Source organism: Hyla sarda, unplaced genomic scaffold (assembly GCF_029499605.1).
Source record: "Hyla sarda isolate aHylSar1 unplaced genomic scaffold, aHylSar1.hap1 scaffold_1279, whole genome shotgun sequence".
NCBI lineage: Eukaryota > Metazoa > Chordata > Amphibia > Anura > Hylidae > Hyla > Hyla sarda.
Window position 1 is genome coordinate 63069 of NW_026607901.1, and position 20604 is coordinate 83672.

The 20604-nt window shown below is 46.2% G+C and overlaps 9 non-coding genes across 9 annotated transcripts; all 9 read left to right on the top strand.

Annotated features, from left to right (window-relative positions):
• The first annotated feature begins 1525 nt into the window (after window positions 1–1525).
• On the top strand, window positions 1526–1716 carry LOC130304508 (U2 spliceosomal RNA). Its single transcript, XR_008854267.1, has one exon. It is a non-coding gene; the product is annotated as a U2 spliceosomal RNA (small nuclear RNA).
• Window positions 1717–3805: 2089 nt separating this feature from the next.
• LOC130304509 (U2 spliceosomal RNA) lies at window positions 3806–3996 on the top strand. Its single transcript, XR_008854268.1, has one exon. It is a non-coding gene; the product is annotated as a U2 spliceosomal RNA (small nuclear RNA).
• A 2093-nt stretch (window positions 3997–6089) lies between these two features.
• On the top strand, window positions 6090–6280 carry LOC130304510 (U2 spliceosomal RNA). Its single transcript, XR_008854269.1, has one exon. It is a non-coding gene; the product is annotated as a U2 spliceosomal RNA (small nuclear RNA).
• A 2110-nt stretch (window positions 6281–8390) lies between these two features.
• Window positions 8391–8581, top strand: LOC130304511 (U2 spliceosomal RNA). Its single transcript, XR_008854270.1, has one exon. It is a non-coding gene; the product is annotated as a U2 spliceosomal RNA (small nuclear RNA).
• Window positions 8582–10661: 2080 nt separating this feature from the next.
• LOC130304512 (U2 spliceosomal RNA) lies at window positions 10662–10852 on the top strand. The gene has a single exon (XR_008854271.1). It is a non-coding gene; the product is annotated as a U2 spliceosomal RNA (small nuclear RNA).
• Window positions 10853–12947: 2095 nt separating this feature from the next.
• On the top strand, window positions 12948–13138 carry LOC130304513 (U2 spliceosomal RNA). The gene has a single exon (XR_008854272.1). It is a non-coding gene; the product is annotated as a U2 spliceosomal RNA (small nuclear RNA).
• Window positions 13139–15227: 2089 nt separating this feature from the next.
• On the top strand, window positions 15228–15418 carry LOC130304515 (U2 spliceosomal RNA). The gene has a single exon (XR_008854273.1). It is a non-coding gene; the product is annotated as a U2 spliceosomal RNA (small nuclear RNA).
• A 2088-nt stretch (window positions 15419–17506) lies between these two features.
• On the top strand, window positions 17507–17697 carry LOC130304516 (U2 spliceosomal RNA). The gene has a single exon (XR_008854274.1). It is a non-coding gene; the product is annotated as a U2 spliceosomal RNA (small nuclear RNA).
• A 2098-nt stretch (window positions 17698–19795) lies between these two features.
• LOC130304517 (U2 spliceosomal RNA) lies at window positions 19796–19986 on the top strand. The gene has a single exon (XR_008854275.1). It is a non-coding gene; the product is annotated as a U2 spliceosomal RNA (small nuclear RNA).
• The last annotated feature ends 618 nt before the right edge of the window (window positions 19987–20604 follow it).

Below are 20604 nucleotides of genomic sequence, written 5' to 3' on the forward strand. Positions count from 1 at the left end.
CAGCCATCCATTGCACTAATGGATTGGTCATCAGCTGGCTGTCTATGTCCCGCATCAATATAGACCAAAGTACAGAGGGTTAGGCTATGCTATTGTGCACCTACCTGATGCATCAGAAGGTGCGAGGCCCTTGCTAAATTCTGTGCACAGACTTTGAGATCTATGCTTTAGACTGTATCTAAACCTGCTCCAACATGGACTGACATTCTGGCCTACTTTCAGCCGATGCGACTTGTCTGTCGCTGAACAGTCGCTTTTTATGTATTCAGCACCTATGTATAATGTTGTAAAAATGCTCTAGAAGCTAAAGTCGCAGAAATGTCACACATATTTGGCCTGCAACTTTCTGTGCGACAAATTCAGACAGGAAAAATCAGTATAAATCCTTAGAAAATTATCCCCCAGTGTCTCCATCTGCTGGCGGTATTGAATAAGCATTGCTGCACTGATGGGGTATGCATTAGACGAAAAAAAAGAAGAAAAAGAAGAATAATACGCCCAGAAAAGAGGCGAAAAGGAGAAAAACGTAAAAAAACGTGAAAAAAAAGTAAGAGGAAGAGAAGGGAAAAAAAGGTGGAAATGGGTTTAAAAGTGATTTCGGCGGAGAATATATATATATATATATATATATATATATATATATATATATATATGCGCACACACACACATAGATATAAACGTATTCTCCGTTGAGATATTGCAGCCGCTGCTGTGTCCAGGCCCAGGAGCCTTAGCACTGTGCTGTGATGTCACTCAATACCACTGACATCACTAGGTGTAAACAACATCTCTCCTTTGCTGTGTATGTGACTATGGAGCTGTTTGGTGATGTCGTCTATTACGGCCTTCATAGAAGCAACAGGAGATTGTTGCATCCATCTTGAACCCTCAGAACTACAGTGCTATGATGTCACTCACTTCCACAGGCCTTGCAGAGTGTAAACAACAACAACCCAGCTTTGTTGTGTATGTAACCAAAGGGATTTGTGATGTCACCTAGAACCTTCACAGCAGCGACAGCTTTATGAGGAGCATCAGCACTGCTCTGCCTGAGCAGAACCATCACCGCCATAGGTTGTCAAATAACCCGGATTTAACCCACACAGGTAAGTCCAATGGGGTGCAGGCATGTCCTCTATGCTTACAGCTTCCCGTGGGTGTTGGTTTGATACCGTTTGGGGACAGCCAAGGAGGCATCTGCAGGCAACAAAGGTAGGTGTGTGCTTGTGTGTGTGTTTCCTATGCAGATCCTAAGCCCAGTGTCACATGCAAGTAGGAGGAGTAAGAAGGGTTCCTGGCAAATCCGGGTTATGGATTGCATTTAAAAAGGCCCCGTGGGAGTGCAATGGGCCCCTGTCTTGCTGCTTAGCAATAATGGTATGGGTTTAGGTTCTGCTGTGTGTACTGGTGGTTGACTGCCCCCCAGCCCAGAGTGTGCATGGAAAATTGTCTGGCAGCCTCCCTGACAGCAAGCAGTGATAGTGCCCATGAAGGGGACCTTGTTGGGCCCGCCCCTTTCACGGTTATCGCTTCTCGGCCTTTTGGCTAAGATCAAGTGTAGTATCTGTTCTTATCAGTTTAATATCTGATACGTCCCCTATCTGGGGACCATATATTAAATGGATTTTTGAGAACGGGGGCCGATTTCGAAGCTTGCTTCCGTCGCCCTATGCATTGACCCGATATGGCAGTATCTTCGGGTACAGTGCACCACCCCCTTACAGGGTTAAAAAGAAAGATTCCTACTTTCATTGCTACCTGCTTGCTGGCTAGCCAGCTAGCCAGCCCTGTGGGCCTTGCTGCTGCTGCAGCCAAAAAACAAAAGGTGGTGCTGCTGCTGCTTCTGCTGCTTCTGCTTCTGCTTCTGCTTGTGTCTGGCCCCTGTTGGAGCGTCCAGGCACAGGACTTCTGCTGCTGCTGACTAAATGGCCTCCTTAATTGGATCATTTGAGTAGCCAGCACACCTGTGCAGGTAGGGCATGACATGATAGGCAGCTGCCTTGATAGCGGGTGGGTGCTGAATGTTCCTAATTGACAAAATAAGATTAATGCTTATGAAGAAATATAAAATCTCATCCCTTCCCCAATATCGCGCCACACCCCTACCCCTTAATTCCCTGGTTGAACGTGATGGACATATGTCTTTTTTCGACCGTACTAACTATGTAACTATGTAACATAACATGGGGGGGGGGGGTCTCCTGGCTGTTCACACAGGTGTGTCATTGCTGTACATTGACCATGCATTGCTTCTGTGGTATTGCAAAGGCAAAGACAAATGCTTCCAGCCATCCATTGCACTAATGGATTGGTCATCAGCTGGCTGTCTATGTCCCGCATCAATATAGACCAAAGTACAGAGGGTTAGGCTATGCTATTGTGCACCTACCTGATGCATCAGAAGGTGCGAGGCCCTTGCTAAATTCTGTGCACAGACTTTGAGATCTATGCTTTAGACTGTATCTAAACCTGCTCCAACATGGACTGACATTCTGGCCTACTTTCAGCCGATGCGACTTGTCTGTCACTGAACAGTCGCTTTTTATGTATTCAGCACCTATGTATAATGTTGTAAAAATGCTCTAGAAGCTAAAGTCGCAGAAATGTCACACATATTTGGCCTGCAACTTTCTGTGCGACAAATTCAGACAGGAAAAATCAGTATAAATCCTTAGAAAATTATCCCCCAGTGTCTCCATCTGCTGGCGGTATTGAATAAGCATTGCTGCACTGATGGGGTATGCATTAGACGAAAAAAAAGAAGAAAAAGAAGAATAATACGCCCAGAAAAGAGGCGAAAAGGAGAAAAACGTAAAAAAACGTGAAAAAAAAGTAAGAGGAAGAGAAGGGAAAAAAAGGTGGAAATGGGTTTAAAAGTGATTTCGGCGGAGAAATATATATATATATATATATATATATATATATATATATATGCGCACACACACACATAGATATAAACGTATTCTCCGTTGAGATATTGCAGCCGCTGCTGTGTCCAGGCCCAGGAGCCTTAGCACTGTGCTGTGATGTCACTCAATACCACTGACATCACTAGGTGTAAACAACATCTCTCCTTTGCTGTGTATGTGACTATGGAGCTGTTTGGTGATGTCGTCTATTACGGCCTTCATAGAAGCAACAGGAGATTGTTGCATCCATCTTGAACCCTCAGAACTACAGTGCTATGATGTCACTCACTTCCACAGGCCTTGCAGAGTGTAAACAACAACAACCCAGCTTTGTTGTGTATGTAACCAAAGGGATTTGTGATGTCACCTAGAACCTTCACAGCAGCGACAGCTTTATGAGGAGCATCAGCACTGCTCTGCCTGAGCAGAACCATCACCGCCATAGGTTGTCAAATAACCCGGATTTAACCCACACAGGTAAGTCCAATGGGGTGCAGGCATGTCCTCTATGCTTACAGCTTCCCGTGGGTGTTGGTTTGATACCGTTTGGGGACAGCCAAGGAGGCATCTGCAGGCAACAAAGGTAGGTGTGTGCTTGTGTGTGTGTTTCCTATGCAGATCCTAAGCCCAGTGTCACATGCAAGTAGGAGGAGTAAGAAGGGTTCCTGGCAAATCCGGGTTATGGATTGCATTTAAAAAGGCCCCGTGGGAGTGCAATGGGCCCCTGTCTTGCTGCTTAGCAATAATGGTATGGGTTTAGGTTCTGCTGTGTGTACTGGTGGTTGACTGCCCCCCAGCCCAGAGTGTGCATGGAAAATTGTCTGGCAGCCTCCCTGACAGCAAGCAGTGATAGTGCCCATGAAGGGGACCTTGTTGGGCCCGCCCCTTTCACGGTTATCGCTTCTCGGCCTTTTGGCTAAGATCAAGTGTAGTATCTGTTCTTATCAGTTTAATATCTGATACGTCCCCTATCTGGGGACCATATATTAAATGGATTTTTGAGAACGGGGGCCGATTTCGAAGCTTGCTTCCGTCGCCCTATGCATTGACCCGATATGGCAGTATCTTCGGGTACAGTGCACCACCCCCTTACAGGGTTAAAAAGAAAGATTCCTACTTTCATTGCTACCTGCTTGCTGGCTAGCCAGCTAGCCAGCCCTGTGGGCCTTGCTGCTGCTGCAGCCAAAAAACAAAAGGTGGTGCTGCTGCTGCTTCTGCTGCTTCTGCTTCTGCTTGTGTCTGGCCCCTGTTGGAGCGTCCAGGCACAGGACTTCTGCTGCTGCTGACTAAATGGCCTCCTTAATTGGATCATTTGAGTAGCCAGCACACCTGTGCAGGTAGGGCATGACATGATAGGCAGCTGCCTTGATAGCGGGTGGGTGCTGAATGTTCCTAATTGACAAAATAAGATTAATGCTTATGAAGAAATATAAAATCTCATCCCTTCCCCAATATCGCGCCACACCCCTACCCCTTAATTCCCTGGTTGAACGTGATGGACATATGTCTTTTTTCGACCGTACTAACTATGTAACTATGTAACATAACATGGGGGGGGGGGGGGGGGGTCTCCTGGCTGTTCACACAGGTGTGTCATTGCTGTACATTGCCCATGCATTGCTTCTGTAGTATTGCAAAGGCAAAGACAAATGCTTCCAGCCATCCATTGCACTAATGGATTGGTCATCAGCTGGCTGTCTATGTCCCGCATCAATATAGACCAAAGTACAGAGGGTTAGGCTATGCTATTGTGCACCTACCTGATGCATCAGAAGGTGCGAGGCCCTTGCTAAATTCTGTGCACAGACTTTGAGATCTATGCTTTAGACTGTATCTAAACCTGCTCCAACATGGACTGACATTCTGGCCTACTTTCAGCCGATGCGACTTGTCTGTCGCTGAACAGTCGCTTTTTATGTATTCAGCACCTATGTATAATGTTGTAAAAATGCTCTAGAAGCTAAAGTCGCAGAAATGTCACACATATTTGGCCTGCAACTTTCTGTGCGACAAATTCAGACAGGAAAAATCAGTATAAATCCTTAGAAAATTATCCCCCAGTGTCTCCATCTGCTGGCGGTATTGAATAAGCATTGCTGCACTGATGGGGTATGCATTAGACGAAAAAAAAGAAGAAAAAGAAGAATAATACGCCCAGAAAAGAGGCGAAAAGGAGAAAAACGTAAAAAAACGTGAAAAAAAAGTAAGAGGAAGAGAAGGGAAAAAAAGGTGGAAATGGGTTTAAAAGTGATTTCGGCGGAGAAATATATATATATATATATATATATATATATATATATATATATATGCGCACACACACACATAGATATAAACGTATTCTCCGTTGAGATATTGCAGCCGCTGCTGTGTCCAGGCCCAGGAGCCTTAGCACTGTGCTGTGATGTCACTCAATACCACTGACATCACTAGGTGTAAACAACATCTCTCCTTTGCTGTGTATGTGACTATGGAGCTGTTTGGTGATGTCGTCTATTATGGCCTTCATAGAAGCAACAGGAGATTGTTGCATCCATCTTGAACCCTCAGAACTACAGTGCTATGATGTCACTCACTTCCACAGGCCTTGCAGAGTGTAAACAACAACAACCCAGCTTTGTTGTGTATGTAACCAAAGGGATTTGTGATGTCACCTAGAACCTTCACAGCAGCGACAGCTTTATGAGGAGCATCAGCACTGCTCTGCCTGAGCAGAACCATCACCGCCATAGGTTGTCAAATAACCCGGATTTAACCCACACAGGTAAGTCCAATGGGGTGCAGGCATGTCCTCTATGCTTACAGCTTCCCGTGGGTGTTGGTTTGATACCGTTTGGGGACAGCCAAGGAGGCATCTGCAGGCAACAAAGGTAGGTGTGTGCTTGTGTGTGTGTTTCCTATGCAGATCCTAAGCCCAGTGTCACATGCAAGTAGGAGGAGTAAGAAGGGTTCCTGGCAAATCCGGGTTATGGATTGCATTTAAAAAGGCCCCGTGGGAGTGCAATGGGCCCCTGTCTTGCTGCTTAGCAATAATGGTATGGGTTTAGGTTCTGCTGTGTGTACTGGTGGTTGACTGCCCCCCAGCCCAGAGTGTGCATGGAAAATTGTCTGGCAGCCTCCCTGACAGCAAGCAGTGATAGTGCCCATGAAGGGGACCTTGTTGGGCCCGCCCCTTTCACGGTTATCGCTTCTCGGCCTTTTGGCTAAGATCAAGTGTAGTATCTGTTCTTATCAGTTTAATATCTGATACGTCCCCTATCTGGGGACCATATATTAAATGGATTTTTGAGAACGGGGGCCGATTTCGAAGCTTGCTTCCGTCGCCCTATGCATTGACCCGATATGGCAGTATCTTCGGGTACAGTGCACCACCCCCTTACAGGGTTAAAAAGAAAGATTCCTACTTTCATTGCTACCTGCTTGCTGGCTAGCCAGCTAGCCAGCCCTGTGGGCCTTGCTGCTGCTGCAGCCAAAAAACAAAAGGTGGTGCTGCTGCTGCTTCTGCTGCTTCTGCTTCTGCTTGTGTCTGGCCCCTGTTGGAGCGTCCAGGCACAGGACTTCTGCTGCTGCTGACTAAATGGCCTCCTTAATTGGATCATTTGAGTAGCCAGCACACCTGTGCAGGTAGGGCATGACATGATAGGCAGCTGCCTTGATAGCGGGTGGGTGCTGAATGTTCCTAATTGACAAAATAAGATTAATGCTTATGAAGAAATATAAAATCTCATCCCTTCCCCAATATCGCGCCACACCCCTACCCCTTAATTCCCTGGTTGAACGTGATGGACATATGTCTTTTTTCGACCGTACTAACTATGTAACTATGTAACATAACATGGGGGGGGGGGGGGGGGGGGGGTCTCCTGGCTGTTCACACAGGTGTGTCATTGCTGTACATTGACCATGCATTGCTTCTGTGGTATTGCAAAGGCAAAGACAAATGCTTCCAGCCATCCATTGCACTAATGGATTGGTCATCAGCTGGCTGTCTATGTCCCGCATCAATATAGACCAAAGTACAGAGGGTTAGGCTATGCTATTGTGCACCTACCTGATGCATCAGAAGGTGCGAGGCCCTTGCTAAATTCTGTGCACAGACTTTGAGATCTATGCTTTAGACTGTATCTAAACCTGCTCCAACATGGACTGACATTCTGGCCTACTTTCAGCCGATGCGACTTGTCTGTCGCTGAACAGTCGCTTTTTATGTATTCAGCACCTATGTATAATGTTGTAAAAATGCTCTAGAAGCTAAAGTCGCAGAAATGTCACACATATTTGGCCTGCAACTTTCTGTGCGACAAATTCAGACAGGAAAAATCAGTATAAATCCTTAGAAAATTATCCCCCAGTGTCTCCATCTGCTGGCGGTATTGAATAAGCATTGCTGCACTGATGGGGTATGCATTAGACGAAAAAAAAGAAGAAAAAGAAGAATAATACGCCCAGAAAAGAGGCGAAAAGGAGAAAAACGTAAAAAAACGTGAAAAAAAAGTAAGAGGAAGAGAAGGGAAAAAAAGGTGGAAATGGGTTTAAAAGTGATTTCGGCGGAGAAATATATATATATATATATATATATATATATATATATTATATATATATATATATATATGCGCACACACACACATAGATATAAACGTATTCTCCGTTGAGATATTGCAGCCGCTGCTGTGTCCAGGCCCAGGAGCCTTAGCACTGTGCTGTGATGTCACTCAAAACCACTGACATCACTAGGTGTAAACAACATCTCTCCTTTGCTGTGTATGTGACTATGGAGCTGTTTGGTGATGTCGTCTATTACGGCCTTCATAGAAGCAACAGGAGATTGTTGCATCCATCTTGAACCCTCAGAACTACAGTGCTATGATGTCACTCACTTCCACAGGCCTTGCAGAGTGTAAACAACAACAACCCAGCTTTGTTGTGTATGTAACCAAAGGGATTTGTGATGTCACCTAGAACCTTCACAGCAGCGACAGCTTTATGAGGAGCATCAGCACTGCTCTGCCTGAGCAGAACCATCACCGCCATAGGTTGTCAAATAACCCGGATTTAACCCACACAGGTAAGTCCAATGGGGTGCAGGCATGTCCTCTATGCTTACAGCTTCCCGTGGGTGTTGGTTTGATACCGTTTGGGGACAGCCAAGGAGGCATCTGCAGGCAACAAAGGTAGGTGTGTGCTTGTGTGTGTGTTTCCTATGCAGATCCTAAGCCCAGTGTCACATGCAAGTAGGAGGAGTAAGAAGGGTTCCTGGCAAATCCGGGTTATGGATTGCATTTAAAAAGGCCCCGTGGGAGTGCAATGGGCCCCTGTCTTGCTGCTTAGCAATAATGGTATGGGTTTAGGTTCTGCTGTGTGTACTGGTGGTTGACTGCCCCCCAGCCCAGAGTGTGCATGGAAAATTGTCTGGCAGCCTCCCTGACAGCAAGCAGTGATAGTGCCCATGAAGGGGACCTTGTTGGGCCCGCCCCTTTCACGGTTATCGCTTCTCGGCCTTTTGGCTAAGATCAAGTGTAGTATCTGTTCTTATCAGTTTAATATCTGATACGTCCCCTATCTGGGGACCATATATTAAATGGATTTTTGAGAACGGGGGCCGATTTCGAAGCTTGCTTCCGTCGCCCTATGCATTGACCCGATATGGCAGTATCTTCGGGTACAGTGCACCACCCCCTTACAGGGTTAAAAAGAAAGATTCCTACTTTCATTGCTACCTGCTTGCTGGCTAGCCAGCTAGCCAGCCCTGTGGGCCTTGCTGCTGCTGCAGCCAAAAAACAAAAGGTGGTGCTGCTGCTGCTTCTGCTGCTTCTGCTTCTGCTTGTGTCTGGCCCCTGTTGGAGCGTCCAGGCACAGGACTTCTGCTGCTGCTGACTAAATGGCCTCCTTAATTGGATCATTTGAGTAGCCAGCACACCTGTGCAGGTAGGGCATGACATGATAGGCAGCTGCCTTGATAGCGGGTGGGTGCTGAATGTTCCTAATTGACAAAATAAGATTAATGCTTATGAAGAAATATAAAATCTCATCCCTTCCCCAATATCGCGCCACACCCCTACCCCTTAATTCCCTGGTTGAACGTGATGGACATATGTCTTTTTTCGACCGTACTAACTATGTAACTATGTAACATAACATGGGGGGGGGGGTCTCCTGGCTGTTCACACAGGTGTGTCATTGCTGTACATTGACCATGCATTGCTTCTGTGGTATTGCAAAGGCAAAGACAAATGCTTCCAGCCATCCATTGCACTAATGGATTGGTCATCAGCTGGCTGTCTATGTCCCGCATCAATATAGACCAAAGTACAGAGGGTTAGGCTATGCTATTGTGCACCTACCTGATGCATCAGAAGGTGCGAGGCCCTTGCTAAATTCTGTGCACAGACTTTGAGATCTATGCTTTAGACTGTATCTAAACCTGCTCCAACATGGACTGACATTCTGGCCTACTTTCAGCCGATGCGACTTGTCTGTCGCTGAACAGTCGCTTTTTATGTATTCAGCACCTATGTATAATGTTGTAAAAATGCTCTAGAAGCTAAAGTCGCAGAAATGTCACACATATTTGGCCTGCAACTTTCTGTGCGACAAATTCAGACAGGAAAAATCAGTATAAATCCTTAGAAAATTATCCCCCAGTGTCTCCATCTGCTGGCGGTATTGAATAAGCATTGCTGCACTGATGGGGTATGCATTAGACGAAAAAAAAGAAGAAAAAGAAGAATAATACGCCCAGAAAAGAGGCGAAAAGGAGAAAAACGTAAAAAAACGTGAAAAAAAAGTAAGAGGAAGAGAAGGGAAAAAAAGGTGGAAATGGGTTTAAAAGTGATTTCGGCGGAGAAATATATATATATATATATATATATATATATATATATATGCGCACACACACACATAGATATAAACGTATTCTCCGTTGAGATATTGCAGCCGCTGCTGTGTCCAGGCCCAGGAGCCTTAGCACTGTGCTGTGATGTCACTCAATACCACTGACATCACTAGGTGTAAACAACATCTCTCCTTTGCTGTGTATGTGACTATGGAGCTGTTTGGTGATGTCGTCTATTACGGCCTTCATAGAAGCAACAGGAGATTGTTGCATCCATCTTGAACCCTCAGAACTACAGTGCTATGATGTCACTCACTTCCACAGGCCTTGCAGAGTGTAAACAACAACAACCCAGCTTTGTTGTGTATGTAACCAAAGGGATTTGTGATGTCACCTAGAACCTTCACAGCAGCGACAGCTTTATGAGGAGCATCAGCACTGCTCTGCCTGAGCAGAACCATCACCGCCATAGGTTGTCAAATAACCCGGATTTAACCCACACAGGTAAGTCCAATGGGGTGCAGGCATGTCCTCTATGCTTACAGCTTCCCGTGGGTGTTGGTTTGATACCGTTTGGGGACAGCCAAGGAGGCATCTGCAGGCAACAAAGGTAGGTGTGTGCTTGTGTGTGTGTTTCCTATGCAGATCCTAAGCCCAGTGTCACATGCAAGTAGGAGGAGTAAGAAGGGTTCCTGGCAAATCCGGGTTATGGATTGCATTTAAAAAGGCCCCGTGGGAGTGCAATGGGCCCCTGTCTTGCTGCTTAGCAATAATGGTATGGGTTTAGGTTCTGCTGTGTGTACTGGTGGTTGACTGCCCCCCAGCCCAGAGTGTGCATGGAAAATTGTCTGGCAGCCTCCCTGACAGCAAGCAGTGATAGTGCCCATGAAGGGGACCTTGTTGGGCCCGCCCCTTTCACGGTTATCGCTTCTCGGCCTTTTGGCTAAGATCAAGTGTAGTATCTGTTCTTATCAGTTTAATATCTGATACGTCCCCTATCTGGGGACCATATATTAAATGGATTTTTGAGAACGGGGGCCGATTTCGAAGCTTGCTTCCGTCGCCCTATGCATTGACCCGATATGGCAGTATCTTCGGGTACAGTGCACCACCCCCTTACAGGGTTAAAAAGAAAGATTCCTACTTTCATTGCTACCTGCTTGCTGGCTAGCCAGCTAGCCAGCCCTGTGGGCCTTGCTGCTGCTGCAGCCAAAAAACAAAAGGTGGTGCTGCTGCTGCTTCTGCTGCTTCTGCTTCTGCTTGTGTCTGGCCCCTGTTGGAGCGTCCAGGCACAGGACTTCTGCTGCTGCTGACTAAATGGCCTCCTTAATTGGATCATTTGAGTAGCCAGCACACCTGTGCAGGTAGGGCATGACATGATAGGCAGCTGCCTTGATAGCGGGTGGGTGCTGAATGTTCCTAATTGACAAAATAAGATTAATGCTTATGAAGAAATATAAAATCTCATCCCTTCCCCAATATCGCGCCACACCCCTACCCCTTAATTCCCTGGTTGAACGTGATGGACATATGTCTTTTTTCGACCGTACTAACTATGTAACTATGTAACATAACATGGGGGGGGGGGGGGGGGGGTCTCCTGGCTGTTCACACAGGTGTGTCATTGCTGTACATTGACCATGCATTGCTTCTGTGGTATTGCAAAGGCAAAGACAAATGCTTCCAGCCATCCATTGCACTAATGGATTGGTCATCAGCTGGCTGTCTATGTCCCGCATCAATATAGACCAAAGTACAGAGGGTTAGGCTATGCTATTGTGCACCTACCTGATGCATCAGAAGGTGCGAGGCCCTTGCTAAATTCTGTGCACAGACTTTGAGATCTATGCTTTAGACTGTATCTAAACCTGCTCCAACATGGACTGACATTCTGGCCTACTTTCAGCCGATGCGACTTGTCTGTCACTGAACAGTCGCTTTTTATGTATTCAGCACCTATGTATAATGTTGTAAAAATGCTCTAGAAGCTAAAGTCGCAGAAATGTCACACATATTTGGCCTGCACTTTCTGTGCGACAAATTCAGACAGGAAAAATCAGTATAAATCCTTAGAAAATTATCCCCCAGTGTCTCCATCTGCTGGCGGTATTGAATAAGCATTGCTGCACTGATGGGGTATGCATTAGACGAAAAAAAAGAAGAAAAAGAAGAATAATACGCCCAGAAAAGAGGCGAAAAGGAGAAAAACGTAAAAAAACGTGAAAAAAAAGTAAGAGGAAGAGAAGGGAAAAAAAGGTGGAAATGGGTTTAAAAGTGATTTCGGCGGAGAAATATATATATATATATATATATATATATATATATATATATATATATGCGCACACACACACATAGATATAAACGTATTCTCCGTTGAGATATTGCAGCCGCTGCTGTGTCCAGGCCCAGGAGCCTTAGCACTGTGCTGTGATGTCACTCAATACCACTGACATCACTAGGTGTAAACAACATCTCTCCTTTGCTGTGTATGTGACTATGGAGCTGTTTGGTGATGTCGTCTATTACGGCCTTCATAGAAGCAACAGGAGATTGTTGCATCCATCTTGAACCCTCAGAACTACAGTGCTATGATGTCACTCACTTCCACAGGCCTTGCAGAGTGTAAACAACAACAACCCAGCTTTGTTGTGTATGTAACCAAAGGGATTTGTGATGTCACCTAGAACCTTCACAGCAGCGACAGCTTTATGAGGAGCATCAGCACTGCTCTGCCTGAGCAGAACCATCACCGCCATAGGTTGTCAAATAACCCGGATTTAACCCACACAGGTAAGTCCAATGGGGTGCAGGCATGTCCTCTATGCTTACAGCTTCCCGTGGGTGTTGGTTTGATACCGTTTGGGGACAGCCAAGGAGGCATCTGCAGGCAACAAAGGTAGGTGTGTGCTTGTGTGTGTGTTTCCTATGCAGATCCTAAGCCCAGTGTCACATGCAAGTAGGAGGAGTAAGAAGGGTTCCTGGCAAATCCGGGTTATGGATTGCATTTAAAAAGGCCCCGTGGGAGTGCAATGGGCCCCTGTCTTGCTGCTTAGCAATAATGGTATGGGTTTAGGTTCTGCTGTGTGTACTGGTGGTTGACTGCCCCCCAGCCCAGAGTGTGCATGGAAAATTGTCTGGCAGCCTCCCTGACAGCAAGCAGTGATAGTGCCCATGAAGGGGACCTTGTTGGGCCCGCCCCTTTCACGGTTATCGCTTCTCGGCCTTTTGGCTAAGATCAAGTGTAGTATCTGTTCTTATCAGTTTAATATCTGATACGTCCCCTATCTGGGGACCATATATTAAATGGATTTTTGAGAACGGGGGCCGATTTCGAAGCTTGCTTCCGTCGCCCTATGCATTGACCCGATATGGCAGTATCTTCGGGTACAGTGCACCACCCCCTTACAGGGTTAAAAAGAAAGATTCCTACTTTCATTGCTACCTGCTTGCTGGCTAGCCAGCTAGCCAGCCCTGTGGGCCTTGCTGCTGCTGCAGCCAAAAAACAAAAGGTGGTGCTGCTGCTGCTTCTGCTGCTTCTGCTTCTGCTTGTGTCTGGCCCCTGTTGGAGCGTCCAGGCACAGGACTTCTGCTGCTGCTGACTAAATGGCCTCCTTAATTGGATCATTTGAGTAGCCAGCACACCTGTGCAGGTAGGGCATGACATGATAGGCAGCTGCCTTGATAGCGGGTGGGTGCTGAATGTTCCTAATTGACAAAATAAGATTAATGCTTATGAAGAAATATAAAATCTCATCCCTTCCCCAATATCGCGCCACACCCCTACCCCTTAATTCCCTGGTTGAACGTGATGGACATATGTCTTTTTTCGACCGTACTAACTATGTAACTATGTAACATAACATGGGGGGGGGGGGGGGGGGTCTCCTGGCTGTTCACACAGGTGTGTCATTGCTGTACATTGCCCATGCATTGCTTCTGTAGTATTGCAAAGGCAAAGACAAATGCTTCCAGCCATCCATTGCACTAATGGATTGGTCATCAGCTGGCTGTCTATGTCCCGCATCAATATAGACCAAAGTACAGAGGGTTAGGCTATGCTATTGTGCACCTACCTGATGCATCAGAAGGTGCGAGGCCCTTGCTAAATTCTGTGCACAGACTTTGAGATCTATGCTTTAGACTGTATCTAAACCTGCTCCAACATGGACTGACATTCTGGCCTACTTTCAGCCGATGCGACTTGTCTGTCGCTGAACAGTCGCTTTTTATGTATTCAGCACCTATGTATAATGTTGTAAAAATGCTCTAGAAGCTAAAGTCGCAGAAATGTCACACATATTTGGCCTGCAACTTTCTGTGCGACAAATTCAGACAGGAAAAATCAGTATAAATCCTTAGAAAATTATCCCCCAGTGTCTCCATCTGCTGGCGGTATTGAATAAGCATTGCTGCACTGATGGGGTATGCATTAGACGAAAAAAAAGAAGAAAAAGAAGAATAATACGCCCAGAAAAGAGGCGAAAAGGAGAAAAACGTAAAAAAACGTGAAAAAAAAGTAAGAGGAAGAGAAGGGAAAAAAAGGTGGAAATGGGTTTAAAAGTGATTTCGGCGGAGATATATATATATATATATATATATATATATATATATATATATGCGCACACACACACATAGATATAAACGTATTCTCCGTTGAGATATTGCAGCCGCTGCTGTGTCCAGGCCCAGGAGCCTTAGCACTGTGCTGTGATGTCACTCAATACCACTGACATCACTAGGTGTAAACAACATCTCTCCTTTGCTGTGTATGTGACTATGGAGCTGTTTGGTGATGTCGTCTATTACGGCCTTCATAGAAGCAACAGGAGATTGTTGCATCCATCTTGAACCCTCAGAACTACAGTGCTATGATGTCACTCACTTCCACAGGCCTTGCAGAGTGTAAACAACAACAACCCAGCTTTGTTGTGTATGTAACCAAAGGGATTTGTGATGTCACCTAGAACCTTCACAGCAGCGACAGCTTTATGAGGAGCATCAGCACTGCTCTGCCTGAGCAGAACCATCACCGCCATAGGTTGTCAAATAACCCGGATTTAACCCACACAGGTAAGTCCAATGGGGTGCAGGCATGTCCTCTATGCTTACAGCTTCCCGTGGGTGTTGGTTTGATACCGTTTGGGGACAGCCAAGGAGGCATCTGCAGGCAACAAAGGTAGGTGTGTGCTTGTGTGTGTGTTTCCTATGCAGATCCTAAGCCCAGTGTCACATGCAAGTAGGAGGAGTAAGAAGGGTTCCTGGCAAATCCGGGTTATGGATTGCATTTAAAAAGGCCCCGTGGGAGTGCAATGGGCCCCTGTCTTGCTGCTTAGCAATAATGGTATGGGTTTAGGTTCTGCTGTGTGTACTGGTGGTTGACTGCCCCCCAGCCCAGAGTGTGCATGGAAAATTGTCTGGCAGCCTCCCTGACAGCAAGCAGTGATAGTGCCCATGAAGGGGACCTTGTTGGGCCCGCCCCTTTCACGGTTATCGCTTCTCGGCCTTTTGGCTAAGATCAAGTGTAGTATCTGTTCTTATCAGTTTAATATCTGATACGTCCCCTATCTGGGGACCATATATTAAATGGATTTTTGAGAACGGGGGCCGATTTCGAAGCTTGCTTCCGTCGCCCTATGCATTGACCCGATATGGCAGTATCTTCGGGTACAGTGCACCACCCCCTTACAGGGTTAAAAAGAAAGATTCCTACTTTCATTGCTACCTGCTTGCTGGCTAGCCAGCTAGCCAGCCCTGTGGGCCTTGCTGCTGCTGCAGCCAAAAAACAAAAGGTGGTGCTGCTGCTGCTTCTGCTGCTTCTGCTTCTGCTTGTGTCTGGCCCCTGTTGGAGCGTCCAGGCACAGGACTTCTGCTGCTGCTGACTAAATGGCCTCCTTAATTGGATCATTTGAGTAGCCAGCACACCTGTGCAGGTAGGGCATGACATGATAGGCAGCTGCCTTGATAGCGGGTGGGTGCTGAATGTTCCTAATTGACAAAATAAGATTAATGCTTATGAAGAAATATAAAATCTCATCCCTTCCCCAATATCGCGCCACACCCCTACCCCTTAATTCCCTGGTTGAACGTGATGGACATATGTCTTTTTTCGACCGTACTAACTATGTAACTATGTAACATAACATGGGGGGGGGGGGGGGGGGTCTCCTGGCTGTTCACACAGGTGTGTCATTGCTGTACATTGACCATGCATTGCTTCTGTGGTATTGCAAAGGCAAAGACAAATGCTTCCAGCCATCCATTGCACTAATGGATTGGTCATCAGCTGGCTGTCTATGTCCCGCATCAATATAGACCAAAGTACAGAGGGTTAGGCTATGCTATTGTGCACCTACCTGATGCATCAGAAGGTGCGAGGCCCTTGCTAAATTCTGTGCACAGACTTTGAGATCTATGCTTTAGACTGTATCTAAACCTGCTCCAACATGGACTGACATTCTGGCCTACTTTCAGCCGATGCGACTTGTCTGTCGCTGAACAGTCGCTTTTTATGTATTCAGCACCTATGTATAATGTTGTAAAAATGCTCTAGAAGCTAAAGTCGCAGAAATGTCACACATATTTGGCCTGCAACTTTCTGTGCGACAAATTCAGACAGGAAAAATCAGTATAAATCCTTAGAAAATTATCCCCCAGTGTCTCCATCTGCTGGCGGTATTGAATAAGCATTGCTGCACTGATGGGGTATGCATTAGACGAAAAAAAAGAAGAAAAAGAATAATACGCCCAGAAAAGAGGCGAAAAGGAGAAAAACGTAAAAAAACGTGAAAAAAAAGTAAGAGGAAGAGAAGGGAAAAAAAGGTGGAAATGGGTTTAAAAGTGATTTCGGCGGAGAAATATATATATATATATATATATATATATATATATATATATATGCGCACACACACACATAGATATAAACGTATTCTCCGTTGAGATATTGCAGCCGCTGCTGTGTCCAGGCCCAGGAGCCTTAGCACTGTGCTGTGATGTCACTCAATACCACTGACATCACTAGGTGTAAACAACATCTCTCCTTTGCTGTGTATGTGACTATGGAGCTGTTTGGTGATGTCGTCTATTACGGCCTTCATAGAAGCAACAGGAGATTGTTGCATCCATCTTGAACCCTCAGAACTACAGTGCTATGATGTCACTCACTTCCACAGGCCTTGCAGAGTGTAAACAACAACAACCCAGCTTTGTTGTGTATGTAACCAAAGGGATTTGTGATGTCACCTAGAACCTTCACAGCAGCGACAGCTTTATGAGGAGCATCAGCACTGCTCTGCCTGAGCAGAACCATCACCGCCATAGGTTGTCAAATAACCCGGATTTAACCCACACAGGTAAGTCCAATGGGGTGCAGGCATGTCCTCTATGCTTACAGCTTCCCGTGGGTGTTGGTTTGATACCGTTTGGGGACAGCCAAGGAGGCATCTGCAGGCAACAAAGGTAGGTGTGTGCTTGTGTGTGTGTTTCCTATGCAGATCCTAAGCCCAGTGTCACATGCAAGTAGGAGGAGTAAGAAGGGTTCCTGGCAAATCCGGGTTATGGATTGCATTTAAAAAGGCCCCGTGGGAGTGCAATGGGCCCCTGTCTTGCTGCTTAGCAATAATGGTATGGGTTTAGGTTCTGCTGTGTGTACTGGTGGTTGACTGCCCCCCAGCCCAGAGTGTGCATGGAAAATTGTCTGGCAGCCTCCCTGACAGCAAGCAGTGATAGTGCCCATGAAGGGGACCTTGTTGGGCCCGCCCCTTTCACGGTTATCGCTTCTCGGCCTTTTGGCTAAGATCAAGTGTAGTATCTGTTCTTATCAGTTTAATATCTGATACGTCCCCTATCTGGGGACCATATATTAAATGGATTTTTGAGAACGGGGGCCGATTTCGAAGCTTGCTTCCGTCGCCCTATGCATTGACCCGATATGGCAGTATCTTCGGGTACAGTGCACCACCCCCTTACAGGGTTAAAAAGAAAGATTCCTACTTTCATTGCTACCTGCTTGCTGGCTAGCCAGCTAGCCAGCCCTGTGGGCCTTGCTGCTGCTGCAGCCAAAAAACAAAAGGTGGTGCTGCTGCTGCTTCTGCTGCTTCTGCTTGTGTCTGGCCCCTGTTGGAGCGTCCAGGCACAGGACTTCTGCTGCTGCTGACTAAATGGCCTCCTTAATTGGATCATTTGAGTAGCCAGCACACCTGTGCAGGTAGGGCATGACATGATAGGCAGCTGCCTTGATAGCGGGTGGGTGCTGAATGTTCCTAATTGACAAAATAAGATTAATGCTTATGAAGAAATATAAAATCTCATCCCTTCCCCAATATCGCGCCACACCCCTACCCCTTAATTCCCTGGTTGAACGTGATGGACATATGTCTTTTTTCGACCGTACTAACTATGTAACTATGTAACATAACATGGGGGGGGGGGGGGGGGGGTCTCCTGGCTGTTCACACAGGTGTGTCATTGCTGTACATTGACCATGCATTGCTTCTGTGGTATTGCAAAGGCAAAGACAAATGCTTCCAGCCATCCATTGCACTAATGGATTGGTCATCAGCTGGCTGTCTATGTCCCGCATCAATATAGACCAAAGTACAGAGGGTTAGGCTATGCTATTGTGCACCTACCTGATGCATCAGAAGGTGCGAGGCCCTTGCTAAATTCTGTGCACAGACTTTGAGATCTATGCTTTAGACTGTATCTAAACCTGCTCCAACATGGACTGACATTCTGGCCTACTTTCAGCCGATGCGACTTGTCTGTCGCTGAACAGTCGCTTTTTATGTATTCAGCACCTATGTATAATGTTGTAAAAATGCTCTAGAAGCTAAAGTCGCAGAAATGTCACACATATTTGGCCTGCAACTTTCTGTGCGACAAATTCAGACAGGAAAAATCAGTATAAATCCTTAGAAAATTATCCCCCAGTGTCTCCATCTGCTGGCGGTATTGAATAAGCATTGCTGCACTGATGGGGTATGCATTAGACGAAAAAAAAGAAGAAAAAGAAGAATAATACGCCCAGAAAAGAGGCGAAAAGGAGAAAAACGTAAAAAAACGTGAAAAAAAAGTAAGAGGAAGAGAAGGGAAAAAAAGGTGGAAATGGGTTTAAAAGTGATTTCGGCGGAGAAATATATATATATATATATATATATATATATATATATATATATATATATATATATGCGCACACACACACATAGATATAAACGTGTTCTCCGTTGAGATATTGCAGCCGCTGCTGTGTCCAGGCCCAGGAGCCTTAGCACTGTGCTGTGATGTCACTCAATACCACTGACATCACTAGGTGTAAACAACATCTCTCCTTTGCTGTGTATGTGACTATGGAGCTGTTTGGTGATGTCGTCTATTACGGCCTTCATAGAAGCAACAGGAGATTGTTGCATCCATCTTGAACCCTCAGAACTACAGTGCTATGATGTCACTCACTTCCACAGGCCTTGCAGAGTGTAAACAACAACAACCCAGCTTTGTTGTGTATGTAACCAAAGGGATTTGTGATGTCACCTAGAACCTTCACAGCAGCGACAGCTTTATGAGGAGCATCAGCACTGCTCTGCCTGAGCAGAACCATCACCGCCATAGGTTGTCAAATAACCCGGATTTAACCCACACAGGTAAGTCCAATGGGGTGCAGGCATGTCCTCTATGCTTACAGCTTCCCGTGGGTGTTGGTTTGATACCGTTTGGGGACAGCCAAGGAGGCATCTGCAGGCAACAAAGGTAGGTGTGTGCTTGTGTGTGTGTTTCCTATGCAGATCCTAAGCCCAGTGTCACATGCAAGTAGGAGGAGTAAGAAGGGTTCCTGGCAAATCCGGGTTATGGATTGCATTTAAAAAGGCCCCGTGGGAGTGCAATGGGCCCCTGTCTTGCTGCTTAGCAATAATGGTATGGGTTTAGGTTCTGCTGTGTGTACTGGTGGTTGACTGCCCCCCAGCCCAGAGTGTGCATGGAAAATTGTCTGGCAGCCTCCCTGACAGCAAGCAGTGATAGTGCCCATGAAGGGGACCTTGTTGGGCCCGCCCCTTTCACGGTTATCGCTTCTCGGCCTTTTGGCTAAGATCAAGTGTAGTATCTGTTCTTATCAGTTTAATATCTGATACGTCCCCTATCTGGGGACCATATATTAAATGGATTTTTGAGAACGGGGGCCGATTTCGAAGCTTGCTTCCGTCGCCCTATGCATTGACCCGATATGGCAGTATCTTCGGGTACAGTGCACCACCCCCTTACAGGGTTAAAAAGAAAGATTCCTACTTTCATTGCTACCTGCTTGCTGGCTAGCCAGCTAGCCAGCCCTGTGGGCCTTGCTGCTGCTGCAGCCAAAAAACAAAAGGTGGTGCTGCTGCTGCTGCTTCTGCTTGTGTCTGGCCCCTGTTGGAGCGTCCAGGCACAGGACTTCTGCTGCTGCTGACTAAATGGCCTCCTTAATTGGATCATTTGAGTAGCCAGCACACCTGTGCAGGTAGGGCATGACATGATAGGCAGCTGCCTTGATAGCGGGTGGGTGCTGAATGTTCCTAATTGACAAAATAAGATTAATGCTTATGAAGAAATATAAAATCTCATCCCTTCCCCAATATCGCGCCACACCCCTACCCCTTAATTCCCTGGTTGAACGTGATGGACATATGTCTTTTTTCGACCGTACTAACTATGTAACTATGTAACATAACATGGGGGGGGGGGGGGGGGTCTCCTGGCTGTTCACACAGGTGTGTCATTGCTGTACATTGACCATGCATTGCTTCTGTGGTATTGCAAAGGCAAAGACAAATGCTTCCAGCCATCCATTGCACTAATGGATTGGTCATCAGCTGGCTGTCTATGTCCCGCATCAATATA